This window comes from Acomys minous, assembly GCF_964271855.1.
Source record: "Acomys minous genome assembly, chromosome: 5".
Taxonomy (NCBI): domain Eukaryota; kingdom Metazoa; phylum Chordata; class Mammalia; order Rodentia; family Muridae; genus Acomys; species Acomys minous.
Window position 1 is genome coordinate 111,325,101 of NC_140494.1, and position 18,814 is coordinate 111,343,914.

The 18,814-nt window shown below is 42.2% G+C and overlaps 1 long non-coding RNA gene across 1 annotated transcript in view; it reads left to right on the top strand.

The window, feature by feature from the left end:
* LOC311598336 overlaps window positions 1-18,814 on the top strand; it is a 236,551-nt gene that overhangs the window by 216,579 nt on the left and 1,158 nt on the right. The window contains exon 3 of the long non-coding RNA XR_014779535.1: window positions 3,541-3,598. This is a non-coding gene — a long non-coding RNA (uncharacterized lncRNA). The remainder of the gene's footprint in view (window positions 1-3,540; window positions 3,599-18,814) is intronic.

The following is an 18,814-nucleotide window of genomic DNA, read 5'->3' on the forward strand; positions in this document are numbered from 1 at the left end:
TAGATTAGGGAAAGACAGATTCTTTACTTTTCATTGGTTGGAGCCATTGTCCTACCTTGTACCACTGGTTAAAGTGCACCTCTGCTGGGTCTGCTTCCAGCACTGTTCACTTGGAGCTCTGGGCACTGTGGGAAGCAGAAGACAGGATCCTGCTAGGTTCACCAACCCATCAGTCACGTGTGCATTTAGAAAGGTTTTTCAGTGTTTCTATTACATCAGACACCTAAGAACAGTGCGAGGACGTCTTGGCTGTGTGGGGATCAAAAGCAATAGGACAGACTCCCCCACGGAGTCAGGGAAACAAACCAAATGAAGGAAAACTCAGAGAAAACAAGACTTTCCCTCTAATGATTCCAGAAAGGCAAACACATCAAAAAACCAAACCAACAACAACGAAAACAAAAACAAAACAAAACAAACCCAAAAAACAAAAACAACCCTCCCCTGTTCTGGATCCCTTAATGAAAATAAACTATATCAGAAGAGTGTTAGGATGCGAAGTCCTAGGATTGGAAGACAATAATAAAAGAGTGAAACATGTTGGGGTAAAGTCAGGGTGACTTTGGCCTTGGGGCTCAGAGTATCCAAACCCTGCTATTGACCACTCATTTTTCTATAGAGGGCATCTTCTCGGCTCTGGCATCCTCAGGCAGAGCCGGTGCATGCCACTCTGCGGATCTGGCTTGTAGAAGTGAAAACTAGAGGGAGCAGGCAGAGCTAAAGGGTGAAAAGTAATGCCCTGCAGAGCGATCTCCATTTAGCAATAGAGAGAGAGAGAGAGGAAACAGGCCTGCACTGTATCCAGCCTTGAAAACTCACAAGCCTTGAGCCACAGACGTCATGTCTTTAGGTGCTGTTCCTCACCCTAGGGACTGAGTGGAATATGGTAACCTGGCCAAGGCTACTGAAAGAGGCCATGGTCTGAAAATGGCCTAAGTTCACCAGAGATCACGGTGGTAAAGGACAAAGGATTCAGAGTCAGAGAGACCTGGGCCCAGCCTTGCTCCCTCTGGTTTCTAATTGTATGTCCTAATAAAACAGTTTTAACTTCTCCGAGCTGGGAAGTTTCTCATCTAAAAATAAACCATTCTTTCTACAGAGGATTAAAAGTGGTGACATTGCTGAAGCCCTGAGCAGAGAGCCTGGCATAGTGTGAGTGTTAAAGCAGTTAGTAGGTGCTCCTATCGTTACAGAATCCAGGAGTCACCTCTGCAGTGTCCCTAACAAGTTATTAGCTCATTTCTCTCTGGTTATCTCTGGGGACAATGGGCTCCATATTTCACAAGAAAACTTATTATCAGTGGATAGCTGTAGAAAATTGTTTTTTGTATTGGACATGGACGCTTTTAATTCCTGCCTCTTTCCCTGGAGCAAGATAAAATGTGCTCTGTCTTCTCTATGGTAGGGCTTTATAAGCTTGACGGTGGTTAGCTTGTTCCCCTGAGTCCTATCTTAGGCAGAATCAGCATCCTTACTGTTCTTAGCCATTATCCCTGGGATCATTTCTGAACCCGTTCACCACCCAGATTGCTCTCCCTTCATCCCTAAGGGATCATGTAAGAATCACTGAATGTAAGCTGCCCTTGTGTTGTCACATAAAGGTGACTCTCTCGGACTTTTTCCAGTGGATATCTCTACACAACATTCAGTGGCCATAGGGATGAAGTGAAGCTCTTCTGGGTAAGATGATTTATTAATGAGGGTTCCCTAACCTAGCTAATTTATCTCTCTAATAAATGTGCCCTTAGCACTTGTAGGATGTCAGGCCCTAATCCAGAACTGGACTTTACTCTAGGAGTTTCCCTTTTCAGAGGACACGGCCACTGGCTCTCAATAATGTGTGTGCTGCTGGGAACAAAAAGAATGTAAGTTGGGTAAGAACTGGGTTCTACTGTACCATTGGTATTCTCCAATGCTCTTCACATTATTCTCTCTCTCTCTCTCTCTCTCTCTCTCTCTCTCTCTCTCTCTCTCTCTCCATACATATGTGTGTACATATATATTAATATAAATATCTTATATGCAAGATTTCTGATATGTGACCCCTGTGAAAGGGTCATTCATCACCAAAAGAGTCGTGACCCACAGGTTGAGAACCACTGCTCTAGCCCTTCTGTACAGAACCCCTATCTCCCTGCCCCCCTATCAAGACACTTATTTGTCTCTGAGATCTCAGCACAGAGGTAACCTCCTCTAGTTGCCATCTTACCGTTACATGACCCGATTAAGATTTTTCACTCTAGCACTTTGCACTCAAACATTTATTATAATTAGTCTTATCCTCCCCATTGTGTTTGAATATGAGCAGTCCCTCGAGTCTCATGAGTCTGGACACTTGGTTCCCAGCGGATGGTCCTGCTGTGGATGGTTATGGAACCTTTAGGTTGTGGGGCTTTTATGAAATAAGCGATTTATCAAGGGTGGATCCTGGGGCCTTAGTGTGCATCTACTTCCTGCCTGCCGCCTGCATCTTGATTGCAGGCACCAAACACGCGGGGTAACTAGCAGCTTCGTGTTCCTGCCTCCTCTGTTTTTTCTGTGCCTTTTCCTGGAAGCAAGGTCAATGGTCTATTGGCCCCATATAGAACACCGTGAAAGGAAAAAGGAAAAGATTCTGCCCAAGTCCAGCTTAGAGAAGCAGCGATTTCACCAGGATGGCTAAAGGAGCCTGCACTCCATACATACAGAAGGTCCTTGACTTGCAAAGCTTTGGTTTTACGATGGTATAACAAAAAAAAAAGTTGTGCTTACTCAACAGAAACCATTTCTTGGATGTGTTTATTTTCTACACAAGATCTTGCTTTAGAGCCTGCCTCGGTCCTCAGTGAGGGATGCGCCATTCTCACCACCACTGAACCTTGACTGTTGATCTCCTGCATCAGCAATAAGTTGTTTGTTATGGTTTTAAGATGCTGAGCAGTGACAGTGAACCAGTGATCTCAGTTAGCCCCGAAAGACGAGGCAGTGAGTCACTACTGAGTACTGTGTTGCTAAGCTAAGCTGTTTGGCAGGTATTGGTATCTGTCGTATGCCACTAGGCTATGTTTCACTCCAGTTTAGGCTGAAGAGAGTCTTTCCCCTAGGCCATCAGCCTGCACAGTTTCCCTCCGCTTGTGCCTTATGCTTATAAGTGTAACAACCCCATTGCATTGCCAATCACCAGGATTGCCCCAATATTAGACAGTTCTAGACTCACAACTCTGGGAAGAGAGAAGCATAGATTTTTGTTTCTCACCTTCTAGGAGTAATCACTGTATATTATGATTGATGTATTCCTCTTGAACTAGTAACTGGTATGATGTAACTTCACCTTCTATAAATAACATGGGGGAAACCTGGAATAATTACAAGAGGCAAAGATTCAAGTGTTTTGAAAATCTAAATGTATATTCCTTATTATTGAACAACAGAAGTCTGGTTTTTAGAATACTAAAAATTGTGAAATTAAGAATTGGAAATGTCCTGTTGTTGCTCTGAGCATGAGAAATGTGTTTTTGCAAGGAGTCCATCCTTACAAAAGGCTTGTGGTCCCCATCATAGGTGCAGCATTCAAACTATGGCAAGAGCCTTGGATTCTGGGATGCTTCCTTTCACTAATGTAAGTCCGATAACCCATTGACAGTTGCTCACTACTTTATATTTGTTACAGTCTTGCCAAACCAACAGCATGAATTTGGCAATATACACAACTTGACAGTGGATGTGTTGAATCAAATGCGGAATTCTTACTCTGTTTAATCGCCCTATCTGTCCAACCAGCACTCCCTATGCTCATCCTCAGAGCTCATGCTGGCTGACTGTCCTCCCTGCCTCTATATGCCAACCACATGGCTCCCCATTGACTCTCCCAAATGTGCCTTGTTCTCACTTCCTTGTGGGGACCAAGGTATTGCAGCCCCTTCTATCTCAACCTTGGACTTTACTGCATTTGCCTTGGTAACTCTACTCATTATTCAGAAATCATCCTAGATGGAGCTTCCATGAGAAAAAAAAATTTGTTCTTGCCTCTTTTGTTATTCTTATAATAGCTTTTCTTCCCCTACCTCTACACAGTGTCACTTAATATTAGACTTTACCTCTAGACTATACACATCAGGAAGGCAGGGAATGTGTGGTCCAGGCACACAGTAAATAATACTTGTATAGGCAAAAAAGTAAATTAAATCCATCAGTGGCTATCCTGGAGACACTTTTATTAAATTGAAATGTTCCAAAGCCCCTTTATGGAAGGAACCTGTACTTCCAGTTCATTCCCTGCTGGAGATCAAACTTAATTTTTCTATTGGAAATAATTACTTTCTCTTGACAAATGGAAGCAATGTGATTCACTCCCAATATAATTTTGTGCAAGTGTGAGCCGTGTGAGCTTCTCTCTCCCTCTCCCTCCCTCCCTCCCTCCCTCCCTCTCTCTCTCTCTCTCTCTCTCTCTCTCTCTCTCTCTCTCTGTGTGTGTGTGTGTGTGTGTGTGTGTGTGTGTGTAGCCGACTGAAAGTCCCAGACTGCACATTTCATAATTTATTAGGTGATAAGTAGATTCCTTCCCCATTTGAGACATTTAGTGCAGGACACACATGGGTTAGAGCCGACAGTTGAATGTCAGGGGAGATTCTGTTGGTATAGAAATTCTGACCCTGCTTTTAAAGGTCTCACTACACCTGCTTGACCAGAGATCCTTCTAAGGCAAGGCAGAATGGGGTGATTGAGGACGTGGGGCTTACATCTGGGTTAACTCGTGGTTCTCCCAGTGTGGTCACTGATGAGGCCTTCCTGGTGTGCCTGTCAGTGTTACTCAGCCTACAAAGCTTAAAACTACATCTCCATGGCCTCCTTTTAGCAGGGCTCCTAATTCAATTAGGTTGTGCAAATCAGGTGTATGCTGATGAGACGTGAACTCTGAGATGGGTTTAGTGAGGAGAAGGAGGCAGCACCTGAGACATTTCTTGGTGATGTACATCTGGTACCTAGCCCTGGCTCCTGGAGCACAGTCATGTGATGCGTTCTCAGACTCTCCAGTAGTTTCAACGATGGCTTCCTGATTCCCGCAGGACATCTGGGGGAAGATCTGAAGCTCACAGTCCTCCCAGCAGCTTCTTGATGGTTATAGCACTCACAATTGCCAGGTCAGAGTGTCAGTTGTGTGGCATTTTCCTGGGAGGCTAGTCTGTAGCCTGCTTCTTCTGTTCACACTCCCTATGACTTCCTGAGCATTTCACTCCCTGTATTACATTTGTTCTCACTTAACGAGGCTTTATATCACTTACAAATACACTTAAGCTGAATACCCACTATACAATTTATTGTGGAAATGAAATTAGATGTGAATGATGTTCTAGAGCCCAGCAAGTCAGAAGCACTTAGGGTTTGATTTTCTATTGAACATCTGGATATGTTTTCTATGAAACACTAGCAGCTTTGCTGAGAAGGAAGCTAGCCATTTTCTCCAACCAATCAAAAAGGAGAAGGAGGAGGCAGAGATGATAAAGGGGGAAGCTGACGTCTCCTGTTTTGGGTGGTCTCCACTGGACCTTCAGATAGTAAGCCTGAGAGTGTCTACATCGTGGAAGTGCTGTGCACAAGGTAATAATTGAGATTGAAAAGACATGTCCATCTCTGGAGACAAAGCATACAACTCCATGTAGAACAGATGCTCCATTTACTCCTCAGTACCAGAACATGACTCCTCGAGCAATAGGTGTGGAGTATTTTAAGTGTTATATATTGAAGCATCCAGGACAGAGATAAACTGGGGCATAAATGGCATCTGGCAGGACAGCAACTTGTATTATTTTGATTCTGGGTAACTGGCTTTCAAAAGTAATTCCTGACTGTGCCTCTGGATGCCTTCATCAGTACCTGGGCAAGGAGATATATTCCTCTTGGCCTTTGGCAAATTTCTCACTTTTCTCATCTCTACCCAACTTTGAATACGTGGTCTATATCCAATAAGGTTTGCCTAATGATGATAAAAATTGGCTAGACTCTGAAAATGGTGCCCAACTGATCAAGTGCAATGGGACTGACTAGGAAGAGGCAATCCGAGACAGACTGGCATTGCAGCTGTTTTGCCAGAAGTAGTGACGTCACTACAGCAAACACTCATGTCATGTCTGGTATGGCAAACCAATTCTCCATTTAGGCTGCTCCTTGGGGTTGATTTCTGGGAAATTCAGCCTTCTTTGGCAATGCTTGTAGACTTAACTGTGCAGGTGAACTTTTAAAAAGTGACCTTAAACTCCAGCCAGGACTAAATCATTGTGGCAACATATTATTTGAAAATGTTATGAAAATATTATTCTATAAAAGCACACCAAATACAAGCATAAGATTGAAAAAACAAACCAACGATAGCACCATCAACAAAATGATGTGACAAAGAACTGAAGACCTCAGAGTAAAAATAATAAACAAACAAATAAATAACAACAAAAAAAAATGTTAAAGCCAAGTGACCACACAGAGCCTGTCCAGGGCAGGTGGGACTTAACCGTTGTAAAACACTGGCAGGGATAGGAAGGAAAGACTTTCCAGTGGTCCTGAAAATCACAAAATGTTCAATTTGCAAATGAGGTAACCTCATGCTGAGTGGAACTCTCACCAACCAGAGATGAAAACAACCAGTTGGTTATATTTGTGGAAAATGCCATAGACTACACCGGGCAGCTGAGTGGCGCGGTAAGAGCCTTGTAGGACCTCTAACTACTAGCCAGGCGATACTCTCTGCAACGGTAAGAGTGTTGTGAGTCTGAGAAAACATGGACCGATAGATGTTGGACCATGTAGAGCTAATGGTTGAAAAAGATGAGAAGTTCGCAGAACCAGGAGGAATGTAGAACAGGACTGTCAAGCTGAAAGGCTGAATTATTTAATATTGCAAAGCAATAAGACAGAGTCTCAGGAGGATTTCTCTAAGAAAACTAGCCCGCCTGACTGACTCCATGAGAGCTTCCTTTAAACAGGGAAAAGACAGAGAGCATTTCTCAGGGACAAGAGAAGAGAAAGGACCACCGTCGAACTCCGAGCCAGTGCTGAAGGCAGAAGAGAACATTGAGATATGAAGATGATTCTAATTGAATCTTAAGTGTTAAAATGGAGCTCAAATAAGAAGCAGCAATGAAGCCATTAGAACAGGGCACAGCTCATGAGCAGAAAAGCTCAGGAATGCCATCGGTGAAAACCAGTGGATGTGTGCAAGCTCTCTCAGAACTTGGGGGAGGGAGCCAGGGAGACAGGAAAGTCAAACACTTCAGAATAAGGATGAAAATGAAAAGCATGTGAGCATGTACAAAAGGGACAATGAGATGAATTAAAGATGGAGACAATAAAGAAGTTAGGGAAAAAAAAGGAATCTGCAGGAAAAGATATGAAACATGAACAAGAAAAATTCAACACAACAATGTCATTAGAATCCTTAAATAAATATTCAAAGACGTAGCATAGAAGTCCTACGAACTATAAGGAATAAAATGAAAATTAGCTTTCCTGAAATGAAAGATGACTTAAAGCTACATATTGAAAACACACACAGCCTATAGTTGAGCAAGTTGGTCCATGTGTGTGCCACTAAAATATATGCTTCTCATACTGTAAGACTCAAAGACAAAAAAAGACTTTTAGCACCCAATAAAACAAACACATCACATTCATCATCCAAACTGATATGTCTTTAGAGGTGTTACTAATAATTGTGTTGGGGAAACAGACACACACACACAGACTCTTCCTGGCCAATTGAGATATAAGATCACCCAATTACAAGAAAAAGAGCCAATAGCTTGTTAAGTGAAATGACGTTTACAATACAATGATTACCGATTAGAGTGAGTGTCCATAGCACTCACACTCTGGTCTCTAAATATTTCATTTATTTCCTACCTCAAGACATGAAATTTGATGCAAGGAATAGCTGGTTTCAGATGTAGGACAGGAAATGCCTAAAATAAGCCCATGATATCTGGACTTGCTCAGGGGAGAAAAGGGATCTGTTAGGAGGGCACAAGAGCCCACAACTGCTGTCACTGTCTCAGTTTTGATGGATACTGTGCAGCCTCATACAGCACACGGCGCCTCCTTCTGAGGCCTGAAATACGCTCAGGAGGGTTGTCTTTTAAACATAACTATTCTTTGAAGCTAAAGTCTGTGAATTCCAAGCCAAAAGGAAAAGAAAAAATACAGAGAAAAGGCATTTGGTGCCTCTGTATCTCCCCACTCTCATGCTATTATAGAACAGGTAAATTTATCTACAATTAGGTAAATGACATGGGCCACCAATGCAGTAAGGAGGTTGCAACAGACAGTAAAAGCGAGTCCTGGAAGCTATAACATGTATCTACTACCAAATGCAGTTATAGCCTCTCCACACAGTCTTTTTTTTTTTTCAGCCTCTGACCAAACTTCCTTTCTCACCCCCACTTCCACAAATACACATTAGAATCAAATTTCAGTGCTAACATTTCACTATTTATTGCCCTCTTTGTGATTCTTCTAGGTGACCAGTAAATCTCACTGAGTGTGATAGTGACATGAGTGAAAATGCCACCAGTGCTTCCAAATTTGTAATATTTTATTTTATGACCCATTTAATGATCCTCAAAAGTAAATATTCTATCAACAGCCCAGCCACTACAAAGCAAATCACAAGCACACATGTGAAGTACTTTGAATGGTGTGTCTCCCAAAACATGGCCAGATGATATTGATGTGATGTTATTTGAAAAAGGGGGCGGGGTCTCTGAAGATGTGATCATGTTAGCAATTTCGCTAAGGTCATATTGTGTTATTGAGTGGACCCTGAAGCCAATGACAAGTGTCTATATGATGAGGTGATGAAGAAGCAGAGCGGACAACATGAACACAGTGACAGTCATCCTGTAGCTTTGGACCACCAGCCCTTGTATGACGTCAGCCACCAGGTGCTGAAAACGCAAGGCCAGAAATCTCACAACCTAGAGGCAGTACGTCAGGGCTGGTGTGTCCACCCAGGAACTGTGAGAAAATATATTTCTGTTTCTTAATCCAAAACAAACAAACATACAAATAAACAAACACAGATGTATGTATTAAGGCTAACCCTGTGGGTGCCCAGGGATACAGATTAGTGGTATGATAGAGCGTCTGTTTGTGGGTTTTATATATAAACACATCTAAAATAAATTAAGTTCACAAACTCACAATAATCCTGTTTTTAACTACAAAGGCATTCAGTTAAAATCAAGAGAAAAGAATCAAGCACTTGCTCTGTCCTTCAGATGTAAACTGTAAGTCAGGATAACTAACTAACTAATGAAGGGAAGAAATTTTTACTTAAAATCTTGTCTACTAAATGCAGAAGGATTCATGAGATTCAAAGGTCCCTAATTTGGAAACCTCATGAGATAATGAATATTGGGACCAGTTGTCAATAGATGTTATGACACGGTAGTTATAAAATAAATGGGAAATTTAAAGATGGAGGTAGGATGTGACCCCGTCATTGAGTCCAGCAGAAGTTTATAGTGCCACCTTTTAGTTATCGAGTCTGCAAAGCAAGAATCTAAAGTTCGTCCAGCCTGGTGATCTGTCAGTGACACATCACAGTGGTGAAGGATCACAACTGGGAAGCAACGAGCCAAATCCTGTAGATAATGACCCTTGTTCCTCCAACAAATCAACAATTTCCACCTAGAAGGGAAAGAACGCAGAGGCTGGTGGCCCAGGCCTGTAGTCTCAGCTGCTTGGGAAGCTGAGGCAGGAGAATCACAACTTTGAGACCACCCTTAGTAATTAGCGAGACCTTGTCTGAAAAATAAAAAGTTCCATTAAGAGTAAGGTTATAGTTTGACGGGAGGATGCTTGCCTGGCATGTAAAAGTGCTGGAAAGGCAAAGAAGCAAGATAAAATAATGGTAATAGGTGAAGGGAGGGCATGTGTGATACTCCATTGCAGGAAGCCTGCTTCCCTGTGTCCTCTGGGATTATGGCTTCCCTCATGGTGTCCAGTCCCACATACTCCGTCAATAGGTTACACCTTTAGAATTAGCCAGCTTATTACAATCTCCTTGATTACTTCTATTAAATAAACCAACAATTTCCTGCCAGAATCCTGCTTCACACGGACTAGTATTCAAAGATGCTTGGACATGGCAGGGACATGGTGGCTCTGTTGAAATTATCTCCAGATGACTTTAGACCCTGAGACCAGTCTGCGCTACATAGCAAGTTCAAGTGCAGCTTGCCCAACAAAGGGAGATCCAGTCTCAAGATGAAACAACAAAACACAGTGTCTCCAGATAGAGCTACACACTGGAGTGTACGTAGATGGCACTGTGGTGTGATGGCTGAAGTTATTAGACTTTAAATATGATGAATAAAATGGAGACATATATATTAATAAAGAGGATATACTGGGGATTGCATGGCAATAAGAATTTATAGGAATTCACCCTATTATTCTTATAGTTTTATGTGTATTTGGGGGCAAGAAATCACACAATGAAAACAGTCATGCTCTGACACGACATTGGCTGTTTAATTAGATAAAAGGAAGAAAATGGAAGAGATGTGTTTGAAGCCTCAACGAATTGGCAAAATAATGAGGAGTATAAATTTGGGTGATAGATTCCTGCATTAGATCTCACTTCATACGCTGAACAGTGGGAAAGCTTTCTAATCTACTTCCCAATCTAATTTTCTAACTAGTAAAATACTGGCAATATCTGTAACATTAAAATGCTATTGAAGTAATTAGGTAAAATGATGTTTTTTAATCTGCCCTGTACCTAGTAGATGGCTAATAAATTATAGATGACACTGGTTTTCAACATTAATTGTAATGCTTCAGTGCTCAAAAATATAAAGAAATGGAACTTAGTCTGGGACAATGAGGTGGAAAGTGAAGAAAGTGGATAATAAAATTATTTTAATAAATGTGTCCTCTCATACAGATTGACTTGTTGTGAGATTTCATTGTCAGTAGGGACCTACAATTTTTTACAGGCTAATTAAACTGTATCACTTGAGATAAAAAGTACAGTCGATGCTATTTAAATAGCATGTAGTAATTAGGGAACTAGTTTAATGGGGAGCATCTCAGAGGGAAAGTCCTACCCCACCCCCACATTTGACAGAACAAATGTTTTATAACACCTTGATAGGAGGACCACATTGGTTCAAGTCTTGCTAATTGGGATGGCGTTCCTTCTAATTGTGGAGAAAGTCCTTAAAAAACATTATTATAATGAGACTGGGAAGAAGCACAGATGTTTTGCAGTTTAGCTTTCTGTGTGGCCCTCTGAATGGCTGGAAGAAAAGATGGAGCGATGTGTTCCCGGCACACATTTGTTTTAATATTCGGCTGGAGGTTCTTGATGAATTATTAACTGATCAATATGCTGTGTGAAAGGGCTATAAAGCAAAATGATGTCTCCACTGAGACAAGTGAGTGGCAGCGATGTGCTCATTAGCATGGGCTTCTGGATAAAGAGAGTGACAAATGGAAAGGAATCTGCTAGTGACTCCACATCCCCAAACCTCACTAACCTGTCTCTTCACTTGATTGAGGAAGAACTGCCTGAGGGCTTGAAATTTCTAACTCATTGCCCCTGCTTTCTCTCTCACATTAGCTGAGTTGTGTCTGTAAACACAGATGGCCAGCCCTTTGATTCGTTTTAACCAATCTGGCTGTGTAAGCTTGCCACTTAACTGGGACAAAACAGGCTCCCTCAGGGGTCCTGTCTCCAGTGGGCCATCCCTGAACCCTGAATGCTCTTTGCTTCTCCACACAGTCCCGTAACAGCTTGTTTGGGTACCACATACAAGTTGTGATAGACCCATCAAAATTAGCTTTTTGTTTGTTCTGAGAATATTAGAATTTCTCCCAGAAATCCAACTTTTAAGGAGTATGAAGCCCTGCTGGGTATGTGGGCTGAGAGAATGTGGATCATGAGGAAGAATTCTGACTTGGGGACACTTAGTAAGGTCATCAAAAGGTGATCTTCAAACAGCCTGGGTCTGCTGTGACCACTCTTGCTGTGATGGAGCAAGCACCAGGGAAGACCTCTACCTTGTCCCTGAAGGGTGTGAGGATTGTGGGACAGACAGCAAGGTGAGCCCTCCATCCAGCAGGCAGTGGACAGTGATCTTACATAACATCCAAAGAGCATTAATATTGGATATATTCCTCTCTTTCCATCTGATTTATATCAGAGAGAGAGAGAGAGAGAGAGAGAGAGAGAGAGAGAGAGAGAGAGAGAGGCAGACAGACATTTGGTTTTTGTAGCATTAGTCTCTGTTTGGCACATTTAACTTGATATGACAATCCATACGTTCCTGAAAATAACACAATATTCTTCTTTGCTACTTAATAAAACTCCATCCATTATGGGGCTAGAGAGATGACTCAGCAGCCAGAAGCACTTGAGGCTCCTCAGAGGACCCTAGCAAGCATCTATGTCTGTTGCCTGACAACTTTGTGTAACTACAGCTCCAGGGCATCCTTGGCAGGCACTTGCACTCACAAGCTCATACCCACACAGAGACACCTAAATAAAAACTGAAGCAATCTTCAGTTCCACTGTGCATATGCACCAGATGTTCACTCCTTGTTCATCTATTGATGGGCTGTAGGCTGGTTCCGTAGCTCCTGTGTTGTGAATAATGACCAATAGACATGGAGGCACAGGTATTTTAGGGGTCGTGTGATTTTAGAATATTCCAAGCATATACCCAGGAGTGGTATAGCTGAATCATATGGAAGTTATATGGTTAGGGTTTTGAGTTACCTCCACACTGATTTCCATAGCAACTGCAAGTATTGTCCGGGAACTTCTCTTTTCCAGTTGTTGTTATTTGTTTTCCTAATACAGCCATTTTGACTGGGATGAAATGGACTCTCACTATAGTTTAAATTACATTTCCTGGATGGCTAAGCATGTTAAACATCTTTTCTTATGTTTGTGACCATTTATATTTTGTCCTTGGAAACTGTCTGTCCATTTCATTAGCTCTTTTATTTGTTGTTTATTTGAGACTTGGGTAGTTTTTGAGGTTTCTATGGATTTCCTCCCATTCTTCAGACTTCTCTTAACTCTGTTGATGGTCTTTTTGTGTGCAGAGGCCTTTTTTTATTTCATATAATTTTCACCATAATTTTCTGAGCTGTAGAAGTCCTTTCCAGAAGGGTCTTGCCCCTGCCTATAACTTCTTGTGTTTCTTTAAAGTTTTCTCTGGCAGGTCAGAGTTTCAGGTCTTTTTTGTTTTGTTTTGTTTTGTTTTGTTTTGTTTTGTTTAATTGAAAATAGATTCTTTTCTCATCTACTACATCCTGATTGTAGTTTCCTCTCTTTCTGCTTCTCCCTCACCCTCTATACCTCCCTTCCCATCTGGATCCACTCCCTTTCTGCCTCTCATCAGAAAAGAACAGGCTTCTAAGAGATAACAACCAAACATGACAAGCTAAATATAAGGTGAAGCAAAAGTTATATCAAAGTCAGAAACAGCAACCCAATGGGAAGAAACAGTGCCAAGAGCAGGCGATAGAGTCAGAAACCCACTAGCTGTCACAGTCAGGAGTCCCATAAAAAAATGCTAGGCTAGCAGTTGTAATACACACACAGAGGACCTGGTGAAGACCCATGTAGACCCTGTGGCTTGTTGCTTCAGTCACTGTAAGCTCATATGGGCCTTGTTCATTTGATTCAGAAGGCTCACTCTCTGGTGTTCTCTACTCTCTCCCGCTTTACAACTTTCCAACTCCCTTTCTTCTTTTCTTTTGGGGGACAGTGATAACAAAGATATTTCATTTCACATAAAAAAAGTACAGTGCAAATTTTTAAAAATTCACTGCGCAGTTCAAGAGAATTTTATACAAAGATACTATGAAAATTATCTATCTCTTATAAACCTGGTGACTATTTTTTTGGGGGGTAGATGTAGGGGCTATTGGTCTTACATGTTACAGCCTGTTATTGAGAGGAACCAGGGAAGAAATGCAAGGCAAGAACTAGGAGACAAGAATGGAAGCAGACCGTGAAGAAGCACTGTTTACTGGCTTTCTCATTTAATCTTCCTTATACAACCCAGCCCCATCTATTGAGGGGTGGTACTACCCGCAGTGACTAGCCCTTCCTGCATCAATAATTCATTACATGGTGTTTGTCTTCTGGGACTGAGTTACCTTTTTCAGAAAGACTTTTTCAGTTCCATTGATTTACCCACGAAATACATAATTTCACTTTTCTTCACAGCCAAATAATATTCCTTTGTGTACATATACATGAGTATATATTTTATTGTTCCTCTTCGTAAGCACAGTTACGTTGTTTACCTGGGTATATACCCAAAATATGCTCCACCATACAAGGACCCTTGATCAACAATGTTCATAGCAGCCTTATTCATAATAGCCAGAATCTGGAAACAACCTAGATGACCCTTAACCAAAGAATGGATGGAGAAACTCTGGTACACTTACACAATGGAAGACTTCTCAGCTATTAAAAACAAAGAAATGTTGAAATTTACAGGCAAATGGATGGAACTAGAAATGATCATGTTAAGTGAGGTAACCCAGACCCAGAAACACAGGCATGGTATATACTCACTTATAATTGGATATTAGCCCAACATAGATGTCCTCTGAGAGACTCCACCCAGTGAGGGATCAGGACAGACGCTGGGACACATTGCTGGGCTCTGGGTGGAGCGCTGAGAGTGATATGGAAGAATGGGGGATGGAAGGATTCAGAGGGTTCAGGAGCCCCACAAGGAGACCATCAAGGCTGGCGGATCTGGACCTGGGGAAGGGGGTGGGGGCACCTGCACAAACTGTTGCACCAACCAAGGACAATGCATGAAGTAAACCTAGACCCTCCTGTTCAGATCTACCCAATGGACAGCTCATTCTCCACAGTGGTGGAAGGAGCAGGGACTGCCTCTGACATGAAACTCTGGTGCTCCCAATTTGAGCACTTCCCCTTGGTGGGGAGGCCCAGTGGGCACACAGAGGATGGGGAAGCAGGCTGTTCAGATGAGACCTGATAGGCTGTGGTCATATGATGGGGGAAGAGGTCTCCTTCTGTCAGAGGTCTACAGGAGGGGGGAGGGAGCATGGGAATGGGAAGATACAAGCAAGGGGGTAGCAATAGGAATGTAATTTGAATAAACAACAACAACAACAACAACAACAACAATAATAATAATAATACTGGCTCACTTCCTTTTCTTTGGGATTCCCTGAGCTGTAAGGGGAGGGATTTGATGGAGAATTTCCATTTAGAACTCTCCACAAAATGTTTGGCAGCGGGTATCTGCACCTGTTCCTATTCGCTGCCAGAGAAAGCCTATCTGATGATGACTGGACAAGGCACTGGTCTATGAGTATAACACAAAATCATCAGGAGTCGTTTCATTGATTTCGTTGATTTTTTTTTTTTTTTTTAGACCAGTAGTGTTTGGTTTTTACCTGAGGTCTCTGGGATATCTAGTTTCTAGTTCTTCCTTACCCAAGCCTTCTCATCTTGAGACTTTTGATCGTGTTTAATTGATTTTTATTCAGGGCAAAGAAGATGAGGCAACTTTCATTCTTTTACACGTGGAAATTCAGTTTCCCAAGAACAGTTTGCTAAAGAGGCAGTCTTTTTCTCCCATGTGTTTTTACTACCTGTGTCAGAAGTTAGGTGGCTATAGCTGTGTGGCTTTGGGTTATCTGCGTCCCACTGACCGGTGGGTCTGTTTTGTGCCAGCCTCATGCTGTATTTTGCTCCTATGGTATAATGTAATTTGAAATCAAGTCTTGTGATGACCCCATCACTGCTACTTCTCCTTAGGGTTTCTTTGGCCACTCAGCTTATTTTGGACTTTCATATGCATTTTGGCTTTGCATATAATACACATGCTGAGATTCTGTGTGGCTGAGGTTTCTCCATCAGAGAGCTGAATCCGCCCAATGCTACCCTGTCTGTATGTCTCTGTGTGTTTGTGTTTTCCTCATTACCTGGCAAGCCCAGTAAGATCCGTCCCTGGAGCCACATCCAGCAGGACGAGGAAATTGGACACCATTATTTCGTTCTGATTTTAAAAGGAATGCTCTCCATTCTTTCCCTGTTTGCCAGCATATCAGCAGGAGGGTTGTGTGCAGTTGTGTTTAGCTTGCGATACATCCTTTCAGTTCCTAGTTTCTCAAGTCTTTCTTCATAAAGAAGTTTAAATGTTGTCAAAGGTCTTTGCTGCTGTCTATTGAGATGATTGTGTAATTCATATCTGAAGGCTATATTATGTTTACTGATTTGTATATGTGAACTAGCCTTGTATCCTTGGCATAAAAACCAGCCACTCAGTCAATATATAGCCATCATGACATGGTGCTAAATATGCTTTGACAGTATTTCACTGAAATTTTGTGTGCCTATGCTCACTAGGAGAATGGTTTTACCTTAATGCAACTTCCCCCAAACTTTTTCTGTCTTTGCAAATTTATTTTGCACCTTTGAAACAAAACTCCACTGTATGTCAATGTATAAAGTGTTGACAACATTAAACCTAGTGGCCCCAGTCAGTGAGACATGGCTCTTGGTAAAAGTGTGTGAGGTATGAGACTAAGGGAAAAGATTGTGGCCCTAGGGAATACCTGAATCCCTGTCCATCACTAGATGTAACACAGTCCTCAAATATGTAGGTGACTGTCCTTCACCTACATATAGAGGCAATGTAATTTATTAAATATGGATCCATATATGAGCACCACTACGATTTCTGATAGATTTTTTTTGCATCTTCTTACAGTCATTAGAGACTAAAAATAAAACCGTTATGTGGGAGATCTGTAAAATGTTTTGATGTGTAAAAGGGTTCTTTGTGCAAAAAGAACAAGAAAGGTTGAGAAACCACACCCGGTACCCAGCAGGGTAACTCCACTGGTTGGAAACGCAGGCACAGCGCCATAAGATAGGAATATTCTAGGGTCACAGCTGACTGTGGTTCCTCCACAATCACAACACATGGTCATCTGGTCACCCGTGAACAGCCTGGATGTGTAGGACCCGGTGTTGTGCACAGGGGTTCTCACATCTCTCTGAGGCCAGGGCTCTGTGGAATGTGGAGCCCAGCAAGCACAGCAAAGCTGATGTTTCTGTACCACAGCTGTACAAATGAGCTGCAGTGGCCAGATGTGACCATCCTGACCCTGTTGTGTACAGCATGGACATGCAGCCTCCATGGCCCTTGGGGAATCTTCTTGGCTCTGGGATGCTATGATAGCAGACTTCAGTAAGCTGTGCATCAAAAAGCCAGCCAAATACACATAAAAAAATAAAAAATGTATTCACAGATGCTGCTCTCTCCACAGAGAACAAATGCAGTTTTGTCCAATGAAAACAAATTCCACAGTGCCCTTAATTACAAGGATGGTCTGCCTTCTCAGCCAAATGCGTACAGCATCATGGCACAGCCCCATCATTATGCTAGTCTCATTATAACCCTGCTGGTGAGGTGACCATGGTGATTATCATAGCATGTGGTGGTACCATCCATGTACTATGTGGCTTGCATCACCACCCTTTACTAGTCCATCTTATAGACAATATTTAATTTAGTTCTAATTTAAGAAACCTATATTTGTTCTACACCATTATCACTCTGTTGCATTGCATTGTGTTTTTTGAGTCAGTAGTCCAGGCTGACCTAGAACTCATGATGTAGCCCAGGCTGACCTTGAACTCACAGCAATACTCCTGTACGGGCCTCCCTGTATTTGGTCTTTTATAAACACTCTGGCCCAGCTGAGCTTTAAGAGATTACAAAATGAAATCACATTTGCCCACTCTGAAGTGGGAAAGGCAGAGTGACCAGAAACATAACAGATGCAGCTATTCTTGGCTTCAGCTCTAACATTGGTGGCCCACACCCCAAAGCGACGGCTGAGCCAGGGCTATTGGCAGAAACAGTACACAGAGATTCAGGTCCTCTGAGAGTCTAATTTTTCTTACTGACTTGGTGTTCACTTGGATGAAATCCAGTCCACAAGGGCAGCCTTGTCTCTGAGGCCTTTGTCTGTTCTTGGATGCTCAGTTTTTACATTCTCTCTTGGGGCTCTGGGTCAGTTGTTGATATCCTCTTTTGCCAGATCACTTCTCCCTTCATGGATTTAAATTGCTCATGTCAAGAGGTCCACAGGCTTTGTTAATTTCCTACGTCCCAAATTGTGAAACTGTGGTTCTTCAAGTCGCCCTTCAAACCTTGTTTCAGGATCCCTTGGAAGAGAACTTTGTGTGCGTTTAGTAGCTAACAGTGAAAAGAATTGGGACAGAAGTATACATCTTTTAGTGAATTTTAACTATGAAGTTCTTTTTAAAGGACTCTCTCTCTCTCTCGCTCTCTCTCTCTCTCTCTCTCTCTCTCTCTCTCTCTCTCTCTCTGTGTGTGTGTGTGTGTGTGTGTGTGTGTGTGTGTGTGTGTGTTTGCCATTGCACTTGGCATTCAGAAGATAACAATTATAGCTAAAAGTACCTGACCTGAAGCTAAGAAATACTACCTATGTAGTATAAAATACCCAGACGCATAAAAGCTGATCTGAATGAGCCTAACTGAAAAGAAGAAATTGATCAGCAACCCCCTGGCTGCGTCACCACAACCTAGGCATCTGGGAGAAAACTGAATGCCGTTAGAATGTTAAGAAATTGTCAAATACTTAGATCATAAGCAAGACAGTTTTCGTTTTGCTTGGTAATTGGTGAACAATAGCCTTTCGGGGAAATATTTTCACTCACAATTTTTGGAATGATTAGTTCTCTTTCCTTTGGATCTTCTGCCCAGGATTACGGCATCTTAGAAGCGTAGTGCATCTG